The sequence below is a fragment of the Heloderma suspectum genome, chromosome 3 (assembly GCF_057233095.1).
Source record: "Heloderma suspectum isolate Gila_16-S chromosome 3, 16-S_ref, whole genome shotgun sequence".
Taxonomy (NCBI): Eukaryota; Metazoa; Chordata; class Lepidosauria; order Squamata; family Helodermatidae; genus Heloderma; species Heloderma suspectum.
The window spans coordinates 271,475,996-271,489,354 of NC_139460.1; the positions used below are offsets into that span (position 1 = coordinate 271,475,996).

Here is a 13,359-nt window from a genome sequence, read left to right on the forward strand (position 1 = left end):
AAGAGGACCAGCTGTTCTCTTTGCAAGGCACCCCTGGAAGTTTCTGACAGGAACTTCTCTTTCCATTAGGGTCTGGTGAGCAGCTACTTATTTCAGACACTCCCTTAAGAAGACTGTAGACTCTTCTGAAAGGCATGCCTTAATACATCATTGCTGGGTTCAGATGACACGGTAACCCATCATGGGTTACATTCAGGAGTGACCCACAGTGACTTAGGGTGTCATGGGGGGGTGTTTTGGCTGCCCACAATCGTTCAGTTACCCACCCTCATTTCTCACCCTCTGCAGAGTGGGTATTGGGTCCCTGGGTGGCTTACCATGTGTGTGTTCTGTAGATAAATCTGGACTAGAGATGTAAAATTTCCAGAAATTCTGAGGCCATGGAAAACTTGGTTTTTTCCTGTTTGTTTTTTTCAAATAAATTGGAACTTTTGGAAAAACTGAAAAATAAGCAATACTTATTTTTTTAGTGCTCTTCACAGATCTAAAGTCACTTTGTTGCTTTAAGATAGCCTTCCCCAACCCAATGTCCTCCAGATATTTTGGACTTCAGTTCCCATCAGCCTCAGGCAGCATGGCCAATGGTCAGGAATGCTGGGCACAGTAGTCCAAAACATCCAGAGGGCACCAGGTTGGGGAGGGCTGCTTTAGAAGTAGCCTTTCTGCTCCTAAAGTTACTTTATGTATGACTTAGCTTGCTCATAAAATTATCATTATATTTAAAAAATTTTAAAAGTAAACTCATAGTACATTTGTAATTATTGTCTGAATAGATTAGAACTACACTAAATGACTGCTACAGCATCAGAAACACAGGACTCTATAGGACAAAATCCAAGCTGTCAAAAATGCACATTTACTGTCAATAGTGACTCTACTCACATGTTGGGAAGCTGAGCTATTCACTGAGCTATCAGTAAAATATACTTTGGATCAATACTTTTAATAAGGAATGAAAGAACTAACTATGCTAGGAATCTTACAGAGAAGTTAAAAACATATTTTTTCCCCATGGCTTCATTATTTCCAGACAACTTGCATCTCTAGTCTTTCTATAAAAGTGTTATTACATAGTTTTTAGAAATCATTATGAGGGGAGTAAAGGCTGGGTAACAATATAAATACTTTGTCTTAAATTCTAAAATGAAATATTTCATAATCCAAACCCAATTTTTCCAATTTTCGGAAAGAAATAAAAACGGTCCTTGGGGAAAAAAAATCCTGAATGTTTCCGTTTTTTTTTCTGGGCCTTCCCATCTGACCACTCCATAGATAAATCCGGGCGACCATAGAGAAGGCTACCTAGAGCATCTGGAACTTCCAGCAACATTCTAGCCTGCATGGCCAAACTCTATGGTCACCATGCAACCCCATTCCTGCCACAGTGGTTGCTGAGATATGCAGCCTCAGCAGTGGGAAGACAACAAGAAAACCACGCTACGGGGATGGATAAGGGAACCACACTGGCTGCATAGTTCCACAGTCATATGCGGGGTGTGTGCAGCTTGGTTCCCCTACTCACCTTCCCCCCATGATGGTGTTAAAGCACCCAAAGCTTAAAGAAAAATTAGATACAGGGCCAAGTTATCAAATAGTTACTGCTAAGCTCTTTCTTAAAAACACCCCGTAAGTACTACCATCTTGTAATTCTGTTACTTTAGCTTTTCATAAAATGCTTGAGAACAAATTTCAATTACAAAAACCTAAACGGAAAAGTCAGTTATCATGTAACTACTTACAGGAACAACCAGCATCCTGAATAGGTGCATCTGATGAAGCCAACAGTGACCATGAAAGCTTATGCCAGAATCAATTTGTTAGTCTTTAAGGTGTTGTTTTTGCTGCAACAGACTAACACAGGTACCCCTCTGGAAATCATCCTGAATAAGTAAATATCTGAACTTTCTACAATATTGCTATAAAAATCAACAGTAGTTCACCACCTATGATCAGGGACCAGATGAACCAACTAAAATTAAGTCCTGGAGGGGACTGGGATTTCCATCACTGACACCCTTTGGCTTGCAGGTTGTAGTACTTCCGAATTCACTATCAAGCCTCCAAATCTAGGTTGAGATAATGGCCAGAGGTCAACAAATTTTGTGTGGCCTACCAAAAATTTGTAGTTGCCAGGAAACGCCCCTGCCACAAGAAGTGGGGTCTTGTCCATGATCTCATGCTGCATCTTTGAAATGCAGCACAAGGTCAGCAACAAAGCAAAGCACCTCTGCAGTCCCCCTCCAGCTCAGAGCTAGCAAGAAGCAGAGGTGTGGCAGCTTTCTCTGCATTTGCCAGGTGGCTAGAATCCAGCCAATGGTCCTCTACAGGCTCAAAGCTGGTGAGGTAGAGGAACACTGACTTGCACTGCCTCTATGCTGTCCCTCTCAAGCGCAAAGCTAGAGGTTTGTTTTGGCTCTCTACTTGCACCCAGCAAAGCAAAGCTAAAACAAACCGCAGACTTCTACCCATGTTTGGGGCTGGGGGGGATCGTTCCTCCCCCTGCTTTGCAGTTCTAGTATTGGGAGGAAGCCTTGGGCTTATCATGCTCACCATAGCCTGGCTGATCTCTCACCATGGCAAAAGGGGCAAGCAAGATAGTCAGGCCCTGTGGCCAGGAGTACTCTTTGTACTAGCTCCATTTCTTGAGACAACTGAGGATTTTTCTCTCAGTTGCAGACCAAACAATCATTATTCATAACTTCATTGATAGTTTTGAGGGCAGATACTTTATGAAGGGCTGTCCCTACTAATGGTTTGGAAGTTTTAGGCACTGCAAAATGCTATGTCATGTCATTTAATGGAATGGGATATTGGTAAAACATTATGGTAGTAACTGCTCTGGCTTCCTATTAGCTTCCATGCTCAATTCAATGTGTTGGCAGTAACTTACAAAGCCCCACACAGCCTGGACTGAGCATATCCAAGAGGCCAGTCTAATACCCAAGCCAACACCATACTCCACTGATAGTAAGCTTAACATACCTTACCCCGTCAAGAACCTTAGAAGGGGCAAGATGAAAATAAAATAAATACAGCAAAGCAGCATTTATGGTTGAGCAAGATATGCCATTTTTGCTGCTATCACTGTATCTGTTAAAATAACTACTACTCAGTAGGGCTCTCAGTTAGTTTCTGGGCCCAATTTTAAGTGCTGGCTTTAACTGGTAAAACTGGAAAGACTACCTTCTGCTTTATATACCTATCCAAAGCCTGACTTTCCTCAGAGGCCCTACTGCAGTGCCCACACTGGATGAAATTAAGTGGGCAAGTACCAGGGAACCTTTGCAGTAGTGGCACCTCAGGGATGAAACAAGTCTTCCCAGAGAGGCTCACCAGGCACTACTGATGTGGTCTTTTCGGCACCAGGTGAAGACTTTTTGGTTCACCCAAGCCTTTTAAAGAATTCATGTAGTCTGGGCCTCTTTGTTTAAAGTGTGTTTAATTTTGGGTTGCTGTTAGTTGTGTCATATTTTGTTGCTTTTAATGTTATGTTACTTTGTCGTGGACTGGCATATAAATGATGCAAATACATAGGCACAAACTTAATGCCAACACTCAGAAGTGCTTCAGAATAATGTTACCAGAGTGAAGAAAAAGAGTGCTGGGGAGATACACCTAACAAAGGCTGGATATTTCTTTTTCCTACCACTTCCCTAACAGAATGACATTATTACAGGTTTTCAGAAACATTTTAATGTAAAAATAAGGCACATAAAACATCTTACATGTTAGTATGAAAGTTAAAACAGTAAAATTGATGATGATGATGTGTACCAATGGTTCTACGTCAGGGGTAAGCAGAAGGCAGATCTATCTACTGATAGATCTCCAGGTGATCTGCAGTAGATCAACAAGGGTTCCAACTCCCAATTGCTAAAAATAGTAACAACAAAAAGCCTTCCTACCTTCCTAAGTTAGCCTGCAGAAATCAAGACAGCTTGAAAGAAAACAGGAGCAGATCAGTGAGAGTGCTGGTTCTGGTACTGTAAACAAATTCCTATGTCTGCCTTCTTGAGCTACTATTTTGCACCTGGTTCCGCCTGGTGAATCTTGGGATTCAACCTGAAACTCTCCATAATCCCCTATGCATTTGATGAAGTGGACTGTAGCTTATGCCAGAATAAATTTGTTAGTCTATTGTTAGACTGTTTGTTTTTGCTGCAATGAATACGGCTACCCTCTAGAAATGAAATCCCGTAAACCTAAAGCCTGCCCATCCCTGTTGTAAGGAAATAAATTATCTACACTTAGTGCTTAAAAGTAGCTATTTGAGGAGGAAGTCTACAGTAGACAGTTGTGAAATAATTTTCCTGTTTTCAGGTTTCTTCTCATCATTGTGGCTTCCTCTGAAGCAGACGGTAGTAGCCATTCTTGAAGTACTTGTAACTAAAGTAACTATTAATTATTAAACTATTATGTATTTGTTTGTTTGATTTAAAACATTTGTGTCCTGCCCTATATCATTAAGATCTCAGGGCAATGTACAGATTAAATCAATTTAAACAGTATAAAACAATAAATAATGTAAACAGCTAAAAACATATTAAAACATTAAACAAGCTAATACCAATTAAAACCTAAAACAGTTAAAACAATGTGCTACTTTAAGGAATGCATTTAGCCCTCAAAGGCTTTGGTAAAAAGCCATGTTTTTACTTGGCGCTGAAACAAGACCAATGTCTCTGCCAATTTGGCCTCCAAGGGGAGAACATTCCACAACCAGGGTGCCGCAGCAGAGAAGGCCCTCTCCCACATTCCACCATAGTGTATGTTTCTTACTGGTGGGACGCAGAGGAGGGCCCCTCCAAGAGATCTCAGTTCTCAGGCAGGCATATATAGGGAGAGGCGCTCCCTCAAATATCGAGGTCTCAAGCCGCTTAGGGCTTTAAATGTCATCACTAGAATCTTGAATTCTGACTGGAAGCATACCGACAGCCAGTGCAATGCCTTTAAAACTGGTGTTGTATGATCTTTACAAGATATTCCGGTCAGCAGTCTAGCTGCTGCATTTTGTGCTAGCTGCAACTTCCGAGTCATCTTCAAGGGCAGCCCCATGTATAGTGCATTGCAGTAGTCTAATCAGGAAGTTACCTGCGCATGTACTACTGTGGCTAGGTTATCCATGTCCAGGAAAGGTCATAGCTGGCAGATCAGCTGAAGCTGGCCCCAAGTACTCTGAGCCACCAAGTCCACCTGGGGCTCCAGTGACAGGAATGGATCTAGGAGTACTCCCAAGCTATGCACCTGCTCCTTCAGGGGGAGTGCAACCCCATCCAGGACAGGTCGCTTACCCAATTCCTGGACTAAGGAACCACCAATCCACAGCTTCTGTCTTGTCAGGATTCAGCTTCAGTTTATTGGCCCTCATCCAGCCCACTATAGCCTCCAGGCACTGGTCTAGCACCTTCACCTCTTCAGCCAACGACAAGGAGAAATAGAGCTGACTATCATCAGCGTACTGGTGACACCCCACCCCCAAACTCCTAATGACCTCACCCAACGGCTTCATATAGATGTTGAACAGCGTGGGGGATAGAACAGAATGCTGTGGCACCCCACAGCTTAATAGCCATGGGATAGAAGAGGAATCCCCCAATACCACTCTCTGGAATTGGCCCTGCAGGTAGGAGCAGAACCACTGTAATACAGTGCCCCCAACTCCTATCCTGCAGAATTGATCCAGTAAGATACAATGATAAATGGTATCAAAAGCCACTGAGAGATGGAAGATCAACAGGGTAGCACTCCCCCATCTTTCACCTAAAGTAGGTCATTAATCAGAGCAACCAAGGATGTTTGTGCTGTACCCTGGCCTGAAACCAGACTTAAATGGGTCCAGATAATCAGTTTCCTCCAAGAATGTCTGAAGCTGCCCAGCCACCACATGCTCAAGCACCTTGCCCAAAAAGGGGATATTAGCAATGGGGCGATAGTTGTCACATACCTCCAGGTCCAGGGAAGTCCTCCTCAGGAGAGGGTGCACAAGCCTCTTTCAAGGCAGCAGGCACACTGAAGTATTTACCACCTCCTGGACCCATCTAATCAATCCACCCCTGCTAGATCATAGTAGCCAAGATGGGCAAGGGTCAAGCTTACATGTGGTGGGATGGACTGATTCAAGCGTCTTGTCGACATCATCAGGCTACAACAACTGAAACCGATCCAAGGAAACACAACTGGACAGAACACTGGACACCACCCCAGACTGCGATAACTGTGGTGTCATGTTCTGAGCGAATATGAGCAACTTTCTCCTTGAAGTGCCTAGCAAATTTATTACAGCAATTGAAGAAAGGTTCTAATCCCAATTTCTCTGAGCCCAAGCCAGATCCCAACAGGCTCTTCACCACTCGGAACAGTTCTGCTGGGTGACATTTCAAGGATGAGATAACAGAGGGGGTTTTTGGTTTTTAAGGGTTTTTTTGCCATCCTTACTGCCACATAATAAGCACAATGAAGAGTCTTTGCTAATCTTCGATCATACTTGCTTCGAGACCTGTGTGCCACCTGCACTCTGCTCTCATCTGGCTCGTTTCATTGCCTGTAGATCTTCTGTAAACCAAGGTGAATCATGGGCTCCACAGCACCAGGGTGAGCACTTGGGAGTGATTGTATTGATGGCCTTTCCCATCTCACCATTCCATAGTGTACAGTTTATGTATTATGTAGTTTAATTTCATGTAATACCTAGTAAGAGTCTCTAGTACACAAGACAAATTGTACAAGCCCCAACTTGCAATAAACTTCCTAAATAAAATAAATAGCAACTATGTATACCATACACTATTTACTCCAAAGCAGATTGCAGTTATCTCTTATTTAGACCTTTTCATGTTTTCTTGAAGCAAGTTTCCTTAGGTGTTCCTTCTCTGGAGCCAGGCTGGTCTCCCCCTTGTCACAATGTTCTTCCTATGCAGCATGGGGTGAAATCACTGAGTGGCAGATGTTTCATCTATACTCACCCCACTGATGCAGGTTCAGAGCCTGGGGGCACTCTTGGATCCTGCCTCCTTTCCAGATAAACTCATAAAAGCAATGACCAGGAACTTTTTATCAGGTACATTTGTTGTGCAGACTCCATCCATTTAAAGCAGGGAGAGATCTTTATATTGATCTATGCTTTCATAACATCAAGGATTGACTACCATAGTAGTTTGGCATGGAGCTGCCCTTGGAGACAACTAGGAAGATACAGCTGCTTCAGAATGCCACAACTCACCTCTTGATATCAGGGAGGTGTTAACATATACAATTAAATTTGTGGTCGCTGCCTGGGAACTTCCAAGCCCAATCCAAGATGCTGGTAGTTATCTTTGAAGCTCATCATAACCTGGATCCAACATGCTTCAGGAACTGCCTCTCTCTGTATGAACTCACACCAGCTGCAGTAATCAGATAAAAGCCCTGCTCAGTATTCTACTACAGGAAGTAAGCTCATGAGAAGCTTAGGAGCAAAGTTTTTTCACTGCATTTACTCCAAGGCTCTTCAATACCCTCCCGAGTGAGGTCAAGAACTGTGCATCTCTGATGGCATTCTGCAGGGATTGCAGTACTGAGCTGCTAAAGGCCATGGAAATAGATAAACTGAATATGATAGGTAAAGGATGTAGCTTGTATTGGTAGGGTGTGGATTTTTTTTAACTGAGTTTGTCAAAATCTGAATTGGTATTAAGCTTTTTCTAGTTTAAATATGGCTTTAACCATATACAAACCATTTTGAGCTTAGGAAACATAATGTTACCCATTAGGATAATAATATGGATTAAGTAAAATGCCCAAGAGTCCCATGGCAGACAAGGAGGGGTTCTTCAGCAAACAGGATGACACAGAAATGACTCCCACAGTGGAGAAAGGTTGAAAACCACTGCCATACATCATTCAACCAATCACATGTAGTAACGAATCATTTGTAGTAATTCTCAAGTAAATGTGGCTTGAAAAACTTCCAAACTCCTGATTATCCAGGCATTCAAGAAGTTGATAACAACATCTGTGAAGTCAAAATTATTTTTTTAATGTCTCTACATATGTAGCAGACACTAATACATAGTTGAATTGAATAAAAAACAACAACCTATTTATAATCAAATAATATATTCCAGTAGAGCCATAGATGGTCAAAGTATAATATTTGTATTTTACTATGATTCACACATATTCAGAAAGTTGTTTGTGGCTGAGTTACCTTTTTATGAACTAATTTCTTGTCTACTGGCTGCCCATGAAAATAATGCAACAGTTGTGGTTTTCTGTTTTTTACCACTACAACCATTCCAAGAACAGAAACAAGAGGTATCTAGTCAAGAGTATAACCAAGTTATTTTTTACACTGACATATATAATCCACAGTGCTTTAGGTGATATATTCATTTTAGCCAAACCCACAGAAGCAAATTTCAAAGTCTTTCTAATCTCCCCACAAGTACAGCATAAGGCTGTAAGCATTGTTTGGGAATGGCTATAAAAGGTATTCTAAGCTTTCACAGTTTAGATTTCAAAATAACATTGTCACATTTCAAATATTGTAGCCATGAGTAGACCGTTGCTGCCTCTCAGCTTCTAGGTCCTAGTATTAGAGTTCTGCTTCAGATTCTGCATTCTAAGGATTCTTTCCTACATTTTTTTCCTACTAGTACCACTCACCTCCTGCACATGCTGCAGTTCACATATGCAAGGGGCAGACCAGATTATGTCCCAAGGCCCATATCTGTGATACAAGTCTAACGATAAAACAAACTAAGACAAGATAATGATAAACAGTGACACCTTGGACAAGTACTTGAAACACAATCATGGAACATTTAAAAAGTTCCATTCATCTTCCATATTAATACATTAGGAGGATTTACAGGTGCATTGCCTTCCTCGAAGCAGAAGGGCAACTAGGAAAGCCAAGGAGATACCATTATTTTCCATTCCCAGAGAGGTAGACATGTTAGTCTATTGCAGCAAAAACAACAAAGAGTCTTGCGGCACCTTAAAGACCAACAAATGTACAGTGGCATAAGCGTTTGTGGACTATAGTCCACTGTATCAGATACATGGAGTATTATGGAGAGCTTGCGGTATATATACCACCACTGCCGCATATGTATAGTATGTAAACCTGAAAATCTCCGTAACACTCCATGTATCTGATGGAAGTGGATTAGTCTAAAAATTGTTTTAAAACTTGTTTTCAGATATTTGCTGTCTGTTGTGTGTGCTGTTTCTATGTCTTTACGTAAATGGTTTTTATATTCTGTAAAATGTATGTTGATGGCTTTTAGTTTTTGTGAACCACCCAAAGAGTTTCGGCTATGGGGCAGTATAGAAATATAATGAAGGAAGGAATGAATGCTTATGCCAGAATTTGTTTGTCTTTAAGGTCCCACAAGACTCTATTTTCAACCACATCCAGCTCTTCTGAACTAGTTTCCTACCTCCTTTTCCTGCAGCCTTACACAAACACAGTATGAAAAAACAGCTTGCAGGTTGAGATTCAAATAAGGCAACATTCAGTATTTCTGGTCTACCAGCTGGCACTCAATATGTTCAATAATTATTTCCTACGGAAGTAAGCTACACACTATATCATAGGAGATACACAGACTAGAAGGGGGTTCCATCCCATATTTAGTTTTTAATGTGTGTAGAACTAAAAATATACCTTCAGCTTCGAAAGGTATTGCTTCTACAATAGTAGGATTAAGAATATATCCTGGGTTTAATGACTGCTAAATTAAAAAGGTGTTATTAACTACTGGGGGGGGGGGAGAATGTCCTGTAGCTCCAGAATACCAGCATGGAACTGTCAGTGCAAATGGCTGCCCCTTCTTGGGAACAAGAGTAAAGTTACTGACTCCCCTTCTCAGAGTTTGATGCAACATCCTGATCTGCAGTCAGCAAGCTGGAAAGGCGGGGGGGGGGGGGAGAAAAAGTTCCTCCCTGCCCCAATACACACACCCCAAGATGCTCAGGACTTGAAGAAAAATATACTCCCCATTTGATAATCTGAGAATAGACGCAGATCTGACCCTCCCATTCTCCACTGAAAGGCTCTGTAGGTGATGCAAGATATTCCAGTATCTAGAATGCAAAGATCAGCAGCGAGCATGTTTTAAGAAGGGGATCCACAGCAACGTGCCTTTGGCCCTCCTGTTCTCTTTGCAATAGTCAGGCAAATCCTCCCCACCATGCCACCAAGAAAGAAGATGGTCAAGTGGGCGGGTGTGGCAGATCAGATCACAAGCACTTTCTCTGAGTGGCATGATGGGAAGGACTGGGCCTCATAGCACTGATAAGAAAGAGAGAGTGCTGCTGCTTCTGCCCACTCACTCACAGTGGCCCTAATCCCTACCTCTGTGGCTCCCAGAGAAAGTGCAAGCATGCAAGTGGGCAGTGGTTGCGGCTTGCATACAGAACAGTCACATCATCCACTCACTTGCTCAGCTGTGTTCTCCCTCTGGGCTTCACAGTGGTAGGATTTGAAGCCAGCAAGCCCAATCCTCCCTACTTCATCATTGGGGGGAGGGGGCAGGGAGTGACAAGTAGGTGGGGTAGTAGTTGCTTCTGTATCTGGGAAGCTCCAGTGGGCCCAATCCTCTCCACCACTTTGCCCAAAGATAGACAGCAAGCAAGCAGATAGAGCCTCCCAGAGGAACAGGGCAGGCAAACAATCAAAAGCAGTGGCAGGTGCTCCTTACAACCATCACTTGCCCAATCATCCCTGCCATGCTAGCATGCCCAAAGATGGGGGAGGGCAAGGTTACAAGGAAACAACAGCCTCTCTCTTTTTGTCACCTGGCAGCACAGAAGAGAGAAATGGGCAGGTGGGTCTGTTTACACAACATGCTAACACACACTCACTGGTTGAGTATGGATTGTTCATTGAACTGTGAGATAGCGTGTTGTCTGAACCCAGGACATTTTCCAGAGGATGGCTTGTTAACCATGCAGTGTGGCTTGTTAACCACCTTGAACAACCCAACAACAAAACAAGGGTTCTCAAGGTGGCTTGTTCAATAAAAATAAGCCACACTGCATGGTTAACAAGCCACCCTACGGAAAATGCCCTGGGTTCAGACAACACTGTTGTTGTTGTTCAGTCGTGTCCGACTCTTCGTGACCCCATGGACCATAGCACGCCAGGCCTTCCTGTCCTCCGCTCTCTCCCGGAGCATGCTCAAGTCCATATTCATTGCATCAGTGATGCTATCTAGCCATCTCATCCTCTGCCGTCCCCTTCTCCTTTTGCCTTCAGTCTTTCCCAGCATACATCAGGGTCTTTTCCAAAGAGTTTTCTCTTCGCATTAGGTGGCCAAAATATTGGAGCTTCAGCTTCAGTATCTGTCCTTCCAATGAGCACTCAGGGTTGATTTCCGTTAGGATTGACTGATTTGACCTCCTTGCAGTCCAGGTGACTCGTAAGAGTCAGACAACATGCTATCCCACAGTTCAACAAACAACCCACACTCAACCACTGAGTGTGAGTTAGCATGTTGTGCAAACCCAGTCAATGTTTCTGACTGCTCACTCTAGGAGGCTTTACCTGCTTTCTAGCATCTTTCTTTGGGCAGCATAACAAAGAGGACTGGGCCCAATGAGGCAGCCCAGGTACAAAAGCAACTCTGCTTGCTTACCCTTCCTCTCTGGATGGTGCAATAGGGATGACTAGGCTCCCTGGGCCCAATCCCCACCCATCTACCACTCAAAAAGCACGCACAAGTAGTGAGCGGTGAAGTGGCTGTTCCTTGCACAAACACTCAACTCTGCCCACTTGCATGCCTGCACTGTCTAGAGAGCGGGGAGAGGGAAGCAATTGGACAAAGGCAGTAGCTCAAACTCTCCCTCTCTGGATAGTGTTTCAGGGCCCTATACTCCCACTGTGCTGTGCACAGCAAGGAGGCAAGCAAGAGGAGGAAGGGGCAGCTCCTGCCTTCTCCAGTTCTTAAGCACATAGAAACAGCCCTGTTGAGTCAGACCCAACGTCTATGTAGTTCAGCATTCTGTTCCCACAGTCACCAAGCAGATGCTGATTAGAAGCTCACAAACAGGACATGAGCATAATACCACTCTGCTGATCCTGTTACCCAGCAACTGATGTTTAGAGGCATATTGCCTCTGATATTGGTGATAATATATAGCCATCATGACTAATAGCAATTCTTCAAGCGAGCTCTCTAGGCACCCCCACAGGCTCCAATTCTCCCTGCCTTGCCTCTGGAGGGAGGGGCCAAGGAGACAGTAGCTGCCACCAGTGTCTCACTGGCTCACCTGTGATCTCCCCAGGGCAGCGTGACAGACCTGATCTTTACCACTGCCCCTCCCAGACTAAGAAGGCAGGTGAGCGAGTGGCGCCAGCGACAGCTCTTTCTTGCAACCACCACTCACTCACTCGCCCACAAGCAACAGCAACAGCTGCCCTGCGTCACCTGGCCTCCGAGGGGGAGGAGGAGGAAATGCTGCTGTTACTGTGCAAGGCACAAAGTAGGGGCCCAAACGGCTCTGAGAAGAACCTCCCCGCACTCAAAACAAAACTAAACCCTCTGTGAGGGGAATGCCTTCCAAAGACCACGAAGATCGTTGTTTGCACTGGCTAAAAGAGTGAAAGAGTCCCGTTACCGAGCGCGCCTAGGATTAGGGAACGAGCCCGTTATAAACTGCGAAAGAATAAGGTAAAGGCGACCCCAACCAGCTTACGCCTTTGAATGTTGCCCAAGACCTGACTGGAGAGGCGCGTTCGTCTGCCAGCTGAAGAGCTCCACCACGCCCGTCTTCTCACCCACCTGCCCGCAACGCCACAAATCAAGAGCAGCCGACTTTTCCCCCTTTCTCCTCCTCCTCCAGCGGCCCCGCCGCCCCTCTCCGAGGCTTCCTCCAAGAGCGAGAGTATGGAGAGACTCCGTCGAAGCCCAGCCTCTGGGCCTGGGCAGCTCCGTCTGTCTTCCACCTCCGAATAGGAAGCGCCAACCCCTCTTCCTTCCCCTCGCTGCCCCTGCCCACCGCCCTTGACTCACCAGGCACTGTCCTCGTTACCGGCCCGAGCGCCTGAGGAACTTAAGGGCAGGGCGCGGCCTCCTACAATGGCGGGGAGGGCCCACCGGGCGGCCAAGGGAGTAAGCGGAACCGCCGCGCGTGGCCACAGCCCGGGAGAGGAAGAGGCGGAGCCGGCCAGGCGGCTCCTGGTGCAGACAGCGGCGCGAAAGAAAAGGGTGGGGGTGAGAGAGAAGCTGAAACCACAATTCCCATCATGCACTGGTGGGCAGAGGCGCACTACAGTCCCCACAAAGCATGTCTCTGTACAGCTGGGCTAGCAGTGAGGGAGGAATGGGCTGATGAACAAGAGAGAAATTGAGTATTTTGGGGGCTGGAGACGAT

General features: G+C 44.7%; 1 protein-coding gene across 4 annotated transcripts in view; it reads right to left on the reverse strand.

Moving 5' to 3' along the window:
- Nucleotides 1–13,088, reverse strand: part of PAK2 (p21 (RAC1) activated kinase 2) — a 58,594-nt gene extending 45,506 nt beyond the window's left edge. Inside the window, exon 1 of one of the 4 annotated variants that reach the window (XM_084846957.1) lies at nt 12,999–13,088. The gene's annotated coding sequence lies outside the window, so the exon portion shown is untranslated. Of the gene's footprint in view, nt 1–7,219; nt 7,307–12,767; nt 12,976–12,998 lie in introns of those variants that run through there. The other 3 variants (XM_084846960.1, XM_084846958.1, XM_084846956.1) reach the window with 3 other exon arrangements.
- Between the last annotated feature and the right edge of the window lie 271 nt (nt 13,089–13,359).